Raw genomic sequence first — 13366 nt, 5'->3', positions numbered from 1 at the left:
ATGTCAATGAGCAGTTTTTCTCTGACGAACGAATCGACCACAACATCTGTTGTAAACTTCTTTTGGTCAGCAGAGTGGACTGCAGTATTTATAATGTGGATGCTGTTTCTCTAGGAATGACGCTCCCGATCGTGCATGAATGCTGGTTTGTAGGAATCGGATAAACACCTAGTCCTTCCCATCCAAATTCTGACTCAAAGAGCTATGATGTCGTTCAATGGTAGCCTCAGTGGCTGATGGTACGACCACCGTTGTGACTGGCTGCATAGCCTCTAAGATACGCGGATTAATAGAACTTACAAAATGCGTCCACGATTGCCTTGTTAGTGAGTGTCGACTGATCAATTGTATAAACAGATTTGGATAAATCCATATCACATAAAACACGTGCAGTTGACACGACTCAGAGAAAGCTCTATTACGCGTAGGGTCAGAAAATCGATCTGGGAAGTCCGTGCTTGATGTATTGAATGGTCAATTAGGGTCAGGTAAACGATATGGAGAGTCCGTGCTAGTTGTGCTAGGGGTGTCCGCGCCTGCTGTATTCAACGGAAGCCTTAGGTCTGGTTCATATTCCATAATTACACAGAGACATAATATTTCAAAAGTTATCAAAGATATACCCTTAAATTTCAAAGAACCCAACAGCCCATACATATTGCACAGAACCGATCCTTGAACAAAGTTTATTGTGCGATAATTAACCTAATTGTTCTATGGCTAGCTACTAGAAAAAATATTTTAGGTCATTTGTAATATTTTAATGTTGGGCGCTTACGGATAAGAAAGAAAACAAAGTAACACGCTGTGTCTTTGTAGTTGTACGACATCATCTTAAAGAAATTCAATTAAATGTCTGCATTAGATAATAAAGTGTATAAAACCGTTATCTTGAACAGGAGACAAGGTTCCAATATTTCATATTGGTAAGAAGATATATATTTAATCACCATGTTCCACTAGGAATAAATTTTCAAATATAGAATATATTCACTGTGAATATATTTCAGTAAAGCATATTGTTTCTGTAGCAGTGTGTATACGGGTGTGTGTGATTGTGTGTGTGTGTGTGTGATTTTTAACGTAACGGTAACACTTTTAGTCTTATCACTAAGATGTCTGCAGTGTGCAGTTTGTAGTTAGTGATGTCTAGCCCTGATGTATCATGCCGCAGACATGTATAAGACATGTATAATCATGTCCCACCCAATTACATTTTCATGGCACCAGGCCGACCGTCCAAACACTAACCTCTTAACGCAGTTCTATAAATTTGTGTTCTCGATTGCCTTTAACTATATACTTAAGACGACACTCAGAAGTCTTAAAAATTTAACAAAAGCGAAGGAGAAGTATGGAAATATATGTTAGGAATATTAGTATTATACATAGTTATCCTCTTTCTGAAAAGGCATATTTTTTCAAAACACACACTAGGTATCCGGACAGTTGAGGTGAAGTACGGCGTATTAATACGGCGTATTAATACTGGCATACAATAATGCAATGATAAGAAAAACAAAATATGATATATGGACGGCGATTTACTTTATAGTTATGTATATTTTATTTAATTTATATTTTATTTAATTTAATTGTCTGTTTGTAAGTTTTAAATTATATTTTATTTCATTACATGTTAAAGTAATGTAATTTTGTTTACTGGAATTTGACATTTTCCAGAAATTAGTTTGACCTGACTGTTATTTTTTTCGTAAATACCTAATAATAGAACTTTGTATCTAAAAGCTAACCTAGTTCCTGGCCTTGATTGAGAATCAAGTAACCAACATTTTTTTAATTCATTCGTAATATGGAATTGATAAGAGTGAAATCGAGGCTGTACTGGAGTACGTGACCTTAGACATGTAAATAGCTTCTAGAACGTGATCACGTGACCCCCATACGGATATCTATTTTGCGTCTCACTTAGACTGAATAATCGTTTTCTTGAAATGATCCAGCCAGTTGGGCATTTTTACCTTTGACACTGAAAGATGTTTTTTATGTTGTGACCAGTTGAAGTTGTATTTTAATTTTTCTTCAGATTATTTGGATCCTAAGAGATTAATTCTTTTCAATGGAGAGTATCTGAGTGCTTATATATAATTCTTGGCCAAAGACATTTATTGAAATTGTATTCGGAATTAAAACACCGGATTATGTCCTGTGGTTCAACAAATAACTGTTGACATTTCAGTGCTATACAGGATACAGTATACGTCATCGCCTTCCATTTTGGATTTTCGTCGGGAATCGAACTGAATTCATTAGAACATTATATTACTAGGACTAATAATTTTTAACTCTTGGATTATTCTTGGATTTTTTGGATTTGATTCTTAAAACCGTAAGGTCTTTTTTTCCATTTTTACCTTGTTTTTCTAGGGAAATAAATTATTTGTTAAATTTTACAAAGCTTGTTGTCTTCACTCTTTTATTGAGAAATGGAGGAGGGAGAGAGAAAAATAGAAATAAACTCTTATATAAAATGAAATACGGTATATTATTACAATAACATAAAGGTGTGAAAAATTAGGATCACATCGTTGATGTTGACTTTTGCGGTTCTTAATTCTAATGAATTTTAAGTCTTGAACATTCGTTATGTTATTTTTATCGAAACCAGAAGGAACTTTTCATAATACAATATACAATTTCTTACATATCTACGGATTTACTTTAAATGAAGCATGCTTCATTTTATTTCATACGAAGCATGCTACGTTCATAAAATTAGTATGTTATTGTATCATTTTAATAGTTTTGAAGAGAAACATATAACTTCTGCCACTTTAGATTAGCACAGGAAGCGGTTGTTTATACGTGACGTGGTGTCGGATTTAGCGCCATACCGAGAACAGATACAGACAAAAGTTAAACAAGTTCTGATAGGATTGCGTCCTAAAGAAAGATATTTTGCAAAACAATACATATGCAGCAGTGCAAGCTGCAAAAGGCCATCTTTGGCTTGTGATTCATATGATAAAACAGACATAAACAATGTAGGAAATCATTTTAGTTTTGTTGACACGTATGGTTGATAAACTGAAAAAGTTATTAAAATTATCATGAATAAAGTAACGCCAAATCAGTATAACGTTAAAATATGAGGTTTCAAGCACGCCTTATAACAGAGGATGAAATCAGTATAACGTTAAAATATGAGGTTTCAAGCACGCGTTATAACAGAGGACGAAATCAGTATAACGTTAAAATATGAGGTTTCAAGCACACGTTATAACAGAGGACGAAATCAGTATAACGTTAAAATATTAGGTTTCAAGCACACGTCATAACATAGGACGAAATCATTCGCTTCTGACATATTGATGCATCCCATGGACTTGATCGTCATATCTGTTTTATTTAATTTATAAATATCATGACCTGGAACTTTATACTGCTTGGGGTTACCTCAACACATTTTAAAACAGCGAATGTCAATTAAAACCAAATACGATTAATATTACCGTCAGCGTCGCTCATTTAGCAGTTTGTCAAACAATACGACATGGACATTGTCTACTGCCAGATAAATAAGCACATGCATAGATAAGAAAAACATTTTCGTAAACAGGAATGGTACTCCCGACCATCCTCCAGTAAAACCCACCTATGTTCTAATTCGTCTTGATTCTCTTCCCCATTCCAACCCTGAAAATGTAATCGAAGTTTTGTAATGTCTAGCGCCTATAATCTTCCAGGGAAATGTTTGTCAAAATAAAGGCAGCCGAATAGAAGCCAAGATCTATTTTACAATACTTGCTCTAGACTACCGTTCCCAAAATTTCAAGTTACCCTAATTTTATTATGAAATGCACTTTATTGTTCTTGGCTATGCTTCGATGCTTGCCTAAATCAGTGATATCGAAATAGCCTTTTCGTACAGTTGTTTCATTAGCCTGTATTTCTTCCGATTCCTTCGATCCTTTTTGTTCTTGCCCTATTAGTGAAAGGCAGTTGTAGGTACAGTGGTAAATCGCAAGGAAGCAAACGTAACATCCAATCGTGTGAGCTTGTTCTATCAAGGAACCATTATGGCAGGGTCTTACACGTTTTGCGCATTCCCAAAGGTAATTGCATTAATAAAGTTACCGTAATTCCCAACAGGAATAATAACTCAAAGGTTCCTTAGAATGTACGGATAACATGATATAATATACAAAGTACGTAATCATTCTTTTTCAGTCTCATTCACAGACTAAATTATTTCCCAAATGGAATACGCATCCGTTTTAAAATATAATAGGATTTAGTTTATTCTGCGCGAATCTCTAGTTTAGCAGTTTACTTAAAATTTCCTTAAAACAATGTACATGCATTTTAATTGTATTATATCGAATGCCACATGACAAGTCAACCCTGGGAATTTTACATCTCGTTATAACGCATCATATAAAAGTGAATAAAACACATACAGTACCTTCAGAATGTTTTAAGGAAGGGATCAGAAATTTCACAGTGCTATCTATGTCTTAGTTCTTATGCAACCCGCCTAGAACCTTTGAGAGATATTTACTGTAAAGTATTAAAGGCTAGAAAAGATTTAGTTGCCTGTACAAGAAAGGTAAATATTGTAGTATGCAATAGAGATGAAGTCTGATGAAATCCGAGATCCCCATCATAACGAACATCTGAAAGACACATATACAAGGTCAGGGCATGCTGACCTTTTGATTCACCAATCATATTGCATCGTTGGCTTTCATGAACGCAAAACTGTTCATCTCGGAGCATAACGTTTCAGCAAAAATTCTTCCTAACATCAAATACAACACTTTATCTGAAAGGCTAATAAAAGTAATTGTGTTATTAATTCCGAATGTCAGCAGAACAGGAACCTTTATCTGTACATGTCATATCAACTTTGAATAATTTGATCTCGATTTTAAATATACACAGCATATATATATATAGATGTGTGTGTGTGTGTGTGTGTGTGTGTGTGTGTGTGTGTGTGTGTGTGTAAGACACATGCAGGTGTCAGCCAAAGTATGTTCTGTTTCTGCTTTGAACTAAATTAGTTTTATATTTGATAGAGAAAATAATCTTTAATTTTATTATTTTATATAATGCCACATATGATGCAAGTTTTCGAAATATAGACACTATACAAAAAATAGTATATGGCTATATTAGCCCTTTTGTTTGCAACTGAAGACAAGTTGAATGATACAACTTGTATCGGAGAGTGCGAAAACTGGAATAACTTCCAAAGATCTTTCAAAGAGGAGTTATAGCTAATCATGAAACAGAAACAAACTACGCTTTTAGCTTTCAAATTATACAAGTGTATTAATATTGTAGACCCAAATGAAACTCTTTGGGCATCGAATTACGCATTGCACACCTTTTAGGATTATTGTCGTGGAAAAAATGTATGCACAGTCTATACGTCTTGCTCAAAGAGTACGAGTTAATCATGTTCACGATTTTCTGGAATTGAGGGCTGATGTTTCAGTTTATATTTTAATATTTTTGGGTCAGGCATGATTGCCAATCAGTGTTTTTCTGTATTTCCTTGTTGTATCTCCATAAGGACCTTCTTAATACTGTCCTCAGCAAAATGTCTTCAACAAAGCTTTCTTTCACCCCTATATGCTAGCATGTCATGTATAGTATGTGTTTCCAAAGTCTTCCTATAAGAAAAGCCCATAACTATTAGTGCCCACTTCTTCAACGTGTGCAACAGCGATACTAACTTATTGGTTCATTTACACTGTAATACTAGTGAGTAATTTTTTCCTGTTTTATCTATTATAAAAAATCACGCGAGTTAACTTTTTCAGTAAGCCATTTCTTTTGTTAGTTATTATCATCAGTAATAAATAATTATCCTACAATTCTGGTTTGGTGACTTGTTTTGCATTAAAATCAGGGTGTGTGTGCTAAAAGCAAATGAGCCTTTCAAGAAATGAGTTGCTTGGTATGGGGGAAGGGTTTAACCAGTTCACTGCATGTAGTAGAATACATTGTCACGTTTCCCGGTCTAAGTCCTCATGTAAAGTAAAAGTCTCCAGCACCAGAATATTTACGAACGCCAGACTGTAATGATATGAAACGTTTAAGACAGACAAACCACATTTGATGTATATAAAGCTTAAGAAGCATGAAAATGTATCACGACCGACTGGACTGCAACAAATACGTGACACAAAGAAATATGAAAACTCAGAGGGACATAGTACCGGACATACTGGTATGAAAAATCAAATGGACATAACGCCAGACTTAGACACAATGTTTCAGATCATATCCAGCAACTTAAGAACGTGATTATATGCAACAATCCTTTGATAATGCTCAAATAATCACAAACGAAAACGCGACATGCTTTGTAATTTACTACGACAAAACGGATGACCGACCTAAGGAATATGTGCTGCACAGGCCGGACTGTTTTAGTTATGGACACTACATTGGACCTCTCCGACATGGATGTGACTAAAACCTGTTATAAACAGTTTTGTGTACATAGACAGTAGACATGACAATCTCCTACTTTTTTTTTGACATTTTTCATGCAAATGATGATTAAATTAGTAGACACAAGCTTGATTTCACTTGTCATTGTGACCGACGACGAAAGAACGATGGTCCAAGCCATAAGGACCACATTTCCGGAATCTACGCATGTCTTATGTGTCAGACGCCTCCTCAGAAACACCGCGCAAAAAATAAGAATATATATATATATATATATATATATATATATATATATATATATATATATATATATATATATATATATATATATATATATATATATATATATATATATATATATATGTGTATATATATGTATATGTATATATATATATATATATATATATATATATATATATATATATATATATATATATATATATATATATATATGTATATATGTATGTATATATGTATATATATATGTATATATATATATATATATATATATATATATATATATATATATATATATATATATATATATATATATATATATGTATATATATATGTATATATGTATATGTATATATACTATTATTTAAGGTGGGTCGTGGGCAGTTTTGTCGTCCTCAGACGGTTTCGTGGGCAGATAAAAGTTCGTGGGCAGATTTCCATCTGCCCACGAAGCACGTCGTCCTTTTCTGCACTCTTGCCACAAATATCAATAAAATAAATGCATATTTATGCTGCTGAATGTTAAATATTCGATAAATATTCATCTGCAAAATAAATAATTGCCTTTTTACCTATTTATTTCCATTTTTTCATTAATGAATTGAATTGAATAGCACAACTTGAGTTACCTCCCATTATGTACTAGTATATATTGCACCTTAAAAATAGATTGACCCGGAAGTAGTATGTTTCAAATTTACTGCCCATGATGACAGGGGGTCGTTACAAAGAAAATCAAGGGATGGGGTTCTAACCTGTAACAATATAATATGTTAATAGTGTTACAGGTTAGAACCCAAATCTGTTGATTTTCTTTGTAACGAGCCACTATGCCCGTGATTATTATTGTGAGAGATCAAAACTGCCCGGGAACCAGGATGTGGAGTGAATAATCTGCCAATGTCGCCAACAAGCACCATACATATATACTATTTATTTTGATATCTAAGAAGTTTTCAATAATGCTAATTAGTAACATTATAATGAGTGAGCTGTTATATGTCTTTCGAAATACCTCTATTCACTATTGCTGGTCTTGAGCCCAAACTAAGAGGATTGTGGCTGTCATTAGAAATACAAGTGATACCATTTATTTAAATCCAGGCTTAGTAAGTTCATAACTTCACTTAAGTTCATATTATATGCTGCTGCATTTTCTTCTCTCAGTCTACCATTAACAATGACAACAAAAGAAAAATGGTGTTTACTCAGAATTTGTTCCTATATTTATCAAAAAATTTGTTTTGGAACAGATATTTTGTTGGAAAAGCTGAAAGAATAAAATTGGGGGAAAATCATGATGGTATAATAATACAATTGTTTACTTATAATAAAAGAATACTGGATTTAGTGTACAACATCCTTGCAATAATTAAATGGCATTGTGAATATGCAGAACCCCAATTCTTTAATGTACATGTACTGTTTAAGGTACAAAACTGTTTTGCATACTTCATAACTTATTTCTCTAATAGTGCAAATAATAGGAGACAGAAGACATTTAGAAAGAATTAATTTGTCAAAATAAGTTAAATATCAAGATTAGTTTAATGGACGTTTGAAAATTTACTATTAAAGTAAAATTGCCTATTTTTGAGAGAAACATCCTAATAGCAATACACGTAATTTTATTTAAATTAGCAGTAATGTAGAGGATGCTGATTTATTTATGAAATATACCATAAACGTGTGTTTCATGTTCATTACTCCAAAGTAAAATACCCAAGAACCACCTCAGAAAATCAGTAATGACATATTCACGTAAAACACAAAACACAATTCTAAAAAGGTGATGGAGATGCAGTTATCAGCTGTGAGTCACATAGCTAACACATGTTGAGTAGCAGACTGGATGATTGATATGGAACGAATTGTATTTGCCTTGTCAGAATAGTTGGTAAAGATTTTAAGAGGACTTCCTGGTTGGAAAAAAGTGAATTGGAGAAATGTATTATTTTTTTCATCGTATGTGTCCTTGTTTCACTTCATTAATAATAATGATATGACTTTTGACAAATCTTTTTGTCCGAGTGACTCAATGCTGATAAGTGTAAAAAAATGTCGAGGCTGCGACAGATGTGTCCTCTGTAGAAATGGGTGTTTATTAAACTAGGTCAAAATTAGGTAGTGTAAAAATAGGAAGTGGAACAATACACAATATGGAAAACGCTCGCTGTGGAAGACATTGGGCGGACATACAGACACATCAAGATGTATTTAATAAGATTCATACACATATTATATACTGTTGTATAGCTCTCCTTGTATGCTTCAGATTTATACTATAAACATTGAAGTGTGTGATACCGAGACAAACGGCAATGGAAGATGCACGTATCAAGGTTATGAAGATTGTTAAATTCACAAGCGATACAGAGTCAAATATACCAAAACTTTCATATTGCATTTTCTTACATTTCTACTATCACAGATCGATTTAGACTGATGCGAAACCTATCAATTTATATCAAATTTGTCAAAATCGGGGTTTATTTACTATTGTTATGAGTTATTCACCTGTATGGAAAACGATCGTATAGGAAGACATTAGGCGAAATGACAGACAAAGGAAGATATACTTAATAAGATACATACACATACTATTTACAGTTGTACGGCTTTAATTATATGCTTTAGATATATAGCAATAGCATCGAAATATGTAGTACGATCGCAAAACGGCAATGGTAGATTCACGTAGCAAGGATATGCAGATCGGTAAAGTCGCACCCGATATTCAGTAAAAAGAACAAAACCTTCTATTTTGCATTTTCACACATGTCTATTGGCACAGATCGATTTAGTATGATTAGAAACATATCAATTAAAATCAAATTTGTCATCTGATATCAAATGTGTCAAAACCGTTGTTTTTGCGATTGTTATGACTTATTCGCCCATATGAAAAACTTTCGTATAGGTCGGATCTAGGCGCACGGACAGACAAATAAAGACGTGCTTATTAAGATATATACACACATTTTATAATATTGTATAGTTTTAATTCTATACTTCAGATCTCTAATATTAGCATCGAAGTATGTGCTACAATCACAAAACGGGAAGGGTGTATTAAAGTAGCAAGCATATGAAGATCGGTAAAGTCGCACCCGATATTCCGTAAAAAGTGGAACTTTTTTATTTTGTATTTTCACACACGTCTATTGGCACAAATCGATTTAGGCAGATGAGAACCTATATATTAATATGAAATTTGTCAAAAGCTGTGTTTGTTTACTATTGGTATAAATTATTCACCTATATGGAAACCGTTCGGATAGGAAGGCATCGGGTGCACAAACAGACATATGAAACCGTACTTAATAAGATACATACACATATTATTTAATGTTGTACATCTTAAATTATATGCTTCAAATCTATAGTATTAGCATCCAAGTATGTGCTACTATCGCAAAACGGGAAGGGTAGATGCACATATCAAGGATATGAAGATCGGTAAAGTCGCAAGCAATAATGAGTCATAAATACCAACTTTTTTATTATTAATTTTCTCGACTTTTTTTGGCACAGATCGATTTAAACTGATGAGGAACCTATACATTGATATTATATATGTCGAAATATATGGTTGTTTAAGATTGGTACAACTAATTTACCTATATGGAAAATCTTTGTGTTGGAAGGTATTTGGCGCACGGAAAGACAAATGAAGACGTACTTAATAATATATGTAAACATGTTATATGCTGTTGTTTAGCTTTAATTTTATGCTTGAAATCAGTAGTATTAGCATCGAAGTATGTTGTAACCCCCCTCCCCTTAGTACGCTACTGCAAGCAGACTTTGTTAAATGCTAAGAGACACTAATTGCTCGAAAATTATAATTTAAAAATATTTATGTATTTATGGACTCGTATATTATAACCTTATAATGCGCCTTCATTTTCCATCAGATAGGTCTCCAGGTCGAGTTGTCATGAAAAACAGGAACCAGTATCGTACATTCTTTACTAAGCGACTTCTCCGATGGTGCAATGTGTCTATAGAGCGTCCGCCTCGGATGCGAGGGGTCGCGTATTCAAACCCCGGCCGAATCATACTAAAGACATAAAAATGGTACTAGCAGCTGCCTCTTTTGGTGCCGATCATTAAGAGGTTAGTGTTCGGATTAGTCGGCATGGTGTCAGGATAGTGTGACTGGGTGGGACAAGTTTGTCTTATGTCCGCTAAAATGCAAAAGCCTACTGAACCAAGTCGAACAGGTTACGTATTATACAACTTATTTTCGAGGTTTCAGCGCCCCCCCCCCCCCTCTTAAATGCGTACATATATTATCAGTATACCTCCATGCTCAAGCCTATGCATTTGGGTTACCCCCCCCCTCTATGCGTACATACTAAATGGACGGCCCCTAACCATTCATGAGATGGTATTGATTCAAATTTACGAGTGCGATTGTGATGTACGCATTTCCCTACACAAACACGGGATGGTATTATTCAACCGTACATGTCCACAAAACTATATATATTTATAGATATATGTATACAACCATGGTACATCAATTAGGTATCTAATTACATAATGACAGTGTAGTGGTTAGCAAATTTGAGAAATATACTTTTTTATTCAGACACCATGCCAAAAGGAAAGAACTAACTTACAGTTTACGCTGAACTAAATTAAATTTACTATTTTTGTTTCCAGCATGGTCGGAATATGTTTACATGTTTCATATTAGGAAACAATTTGCATTATGGCTAAGTATATCTAAGAAGGAAATAAGATGTTCTTACAAACTCTTATTTTGTTGGTGTATTGGTTACCTCTCAACATATGAACCATTCTTTGCCATCTCACGATTATAATCCGTATGTACTTAAGCGTTGTCTCATTTGTAGTGTTAATTTTTAAATGTATACTTTGCTTGTAAAATGATCCCACTTTATATAAATGTACAAACACCGCAATCGTGATGTGCTTACAGGAATACATTCTTCTGAGTTCTACTGAAGTCAGTTATTCAGTATAATTTGTAAAACGATATGGACTGATTGATAAAAGTGACTGTTTTCTTTACTTTGGTTTGTCGCAATATTTTTCTAACACAGTACTAATATACACTGGTCACACATGACGCCCCAAAGAAGCAGTTGTAGTTAATTCTTTTTTACCTGTAGTAATGGGATTTTTACAATATATGGCTGTGGCAGATGTACGTCGATTATCAGACAATGGTCGGCTTTTGCACTATTCGCTTATTTCCCTACTTCGAGTGCGGACTGATTGACCGTTAAGCAAAATCTCAATTAATCTCTGCGATTTATGTGCAACGTACGATATTGTCCCCAGTGTTTATTTAATTCCATCATCGTTTAACAAAACTTCTTTTCTTATCCTCTCTAAATCAACTTTTGTTGACCAAAGACAATACATTTTATAAGCAAGGCAGAACGCAAAATCACATTACCCATCCACGAGTGCAATGAAAATATGCAAACAAAAATAGTTAATAAAATTCCAAGGTATGTATAATATTGTAATATATTTTGGAGTATGCGCATTTGTTTACCGCTCTCCATTTTAAGGATTCCTTATATACTTGCTTGAATATGGGAAGTCGGTGCTGGGATTATAGTCTTTAGACCAAAATAATTAGCCAATTACTAGGGGCAAACGTTACGGAGTGAAGTGTAAGTGAGTTTCAAGATGACATGGTTTACTTTTGGTGAATTCAGGTAAGAGCCGCATGAGTATCCCTGTCACTCAGTAGTCCCTATTCAAATCTAATTGCGTGAATTGATCGTGTGACTCCAGGTGCAGTATTTATGACTGGAGATTGGTAAATTATACAATGGAATCAACAGAAAAGGACTGTTCCGCCGTCGGCGGGCGCCATTTATTGTTGCTGTGGTGGTAAATATGTTACAAAGTTACAGGCGAAATGAAGCTAAAAATCATGATTTAAAAGGCCTAAGGTGGCGTAGTAAAAACGGTTCCCTGTATTAGGTTGTTGAGTTGTATAGTTTCACGGCGTGAAATACTGGCGGTAAGTTACGGAAAGTTAACGAAGAGAAGCTTTGCAGTTGTGACATTGACATACAATTGGGAAGTTGGGATTTGTGGTCATGTATTAATTAGAGTAACATTACTGATAGATTGGACGCGTTGGACTTTCCAGTTTGCAGAAGTAGTTGTACAGGATTCCTTTGAATCGGGGAAACCTATGACTCGTAGCGGGATTCGCGCAAGGGCTTGACATCGCTCGGTCAAGAAACCCATTTGGTTGATACAATATTTCTTGCGTGAGCATAATGCAAATGTGTATATTGGCTTGCACTGTTTGCAGCTATGATGTACGATGTTAAGATCTCAGTCGGTCAGGATATTCTTTAACAACGGTATCTTTTATCCTAACACGTCTTTCAATACGGTACCATTTACCCCTTGCAATAAAGTATATCAGTTGGAGGTTGAGGATGAACTAATCGATATTGAATTTCTCTAAGTACTGTTTGGTCAATGTTCGGATCTCATTATCTTGTTATTGCAAAAAATATATATTGGTTATAATCAATTACACCTTTAGTTTTATGATTATTTAGACATTCTATATAAATCCAGCATGGTATCAGTTAATATTTCGACGATATTGTTATATGTGACCAGTACATTTGAACATGTATGATTATAAACAGTAAAATTAGGCATTTAAACTGTAGGAAAAAAAATTCTA

This window comes from Sinohyriopsis cumingii, chromosome 4, assembly GCF_028554795.1.
Source record: "Sinohyriopsis cumingii isolate HCF-2022 chromosome 4, ASM2855479v2, whole genome shotgun sequence".
In the NCBI taxonomy this organism is placed as follows: domain Eukaryota; kingdom Metazoa; phylum Mollusca; class Bivalvia; order Unionida; family Unionidae; genus Sinohyriopsis; species Sinohyriopsis cumingii.
The sequence above is the reverse complement of the archived record's forward strand: the minus strand, read 5'-3'. Positions refer to the sequence as shown.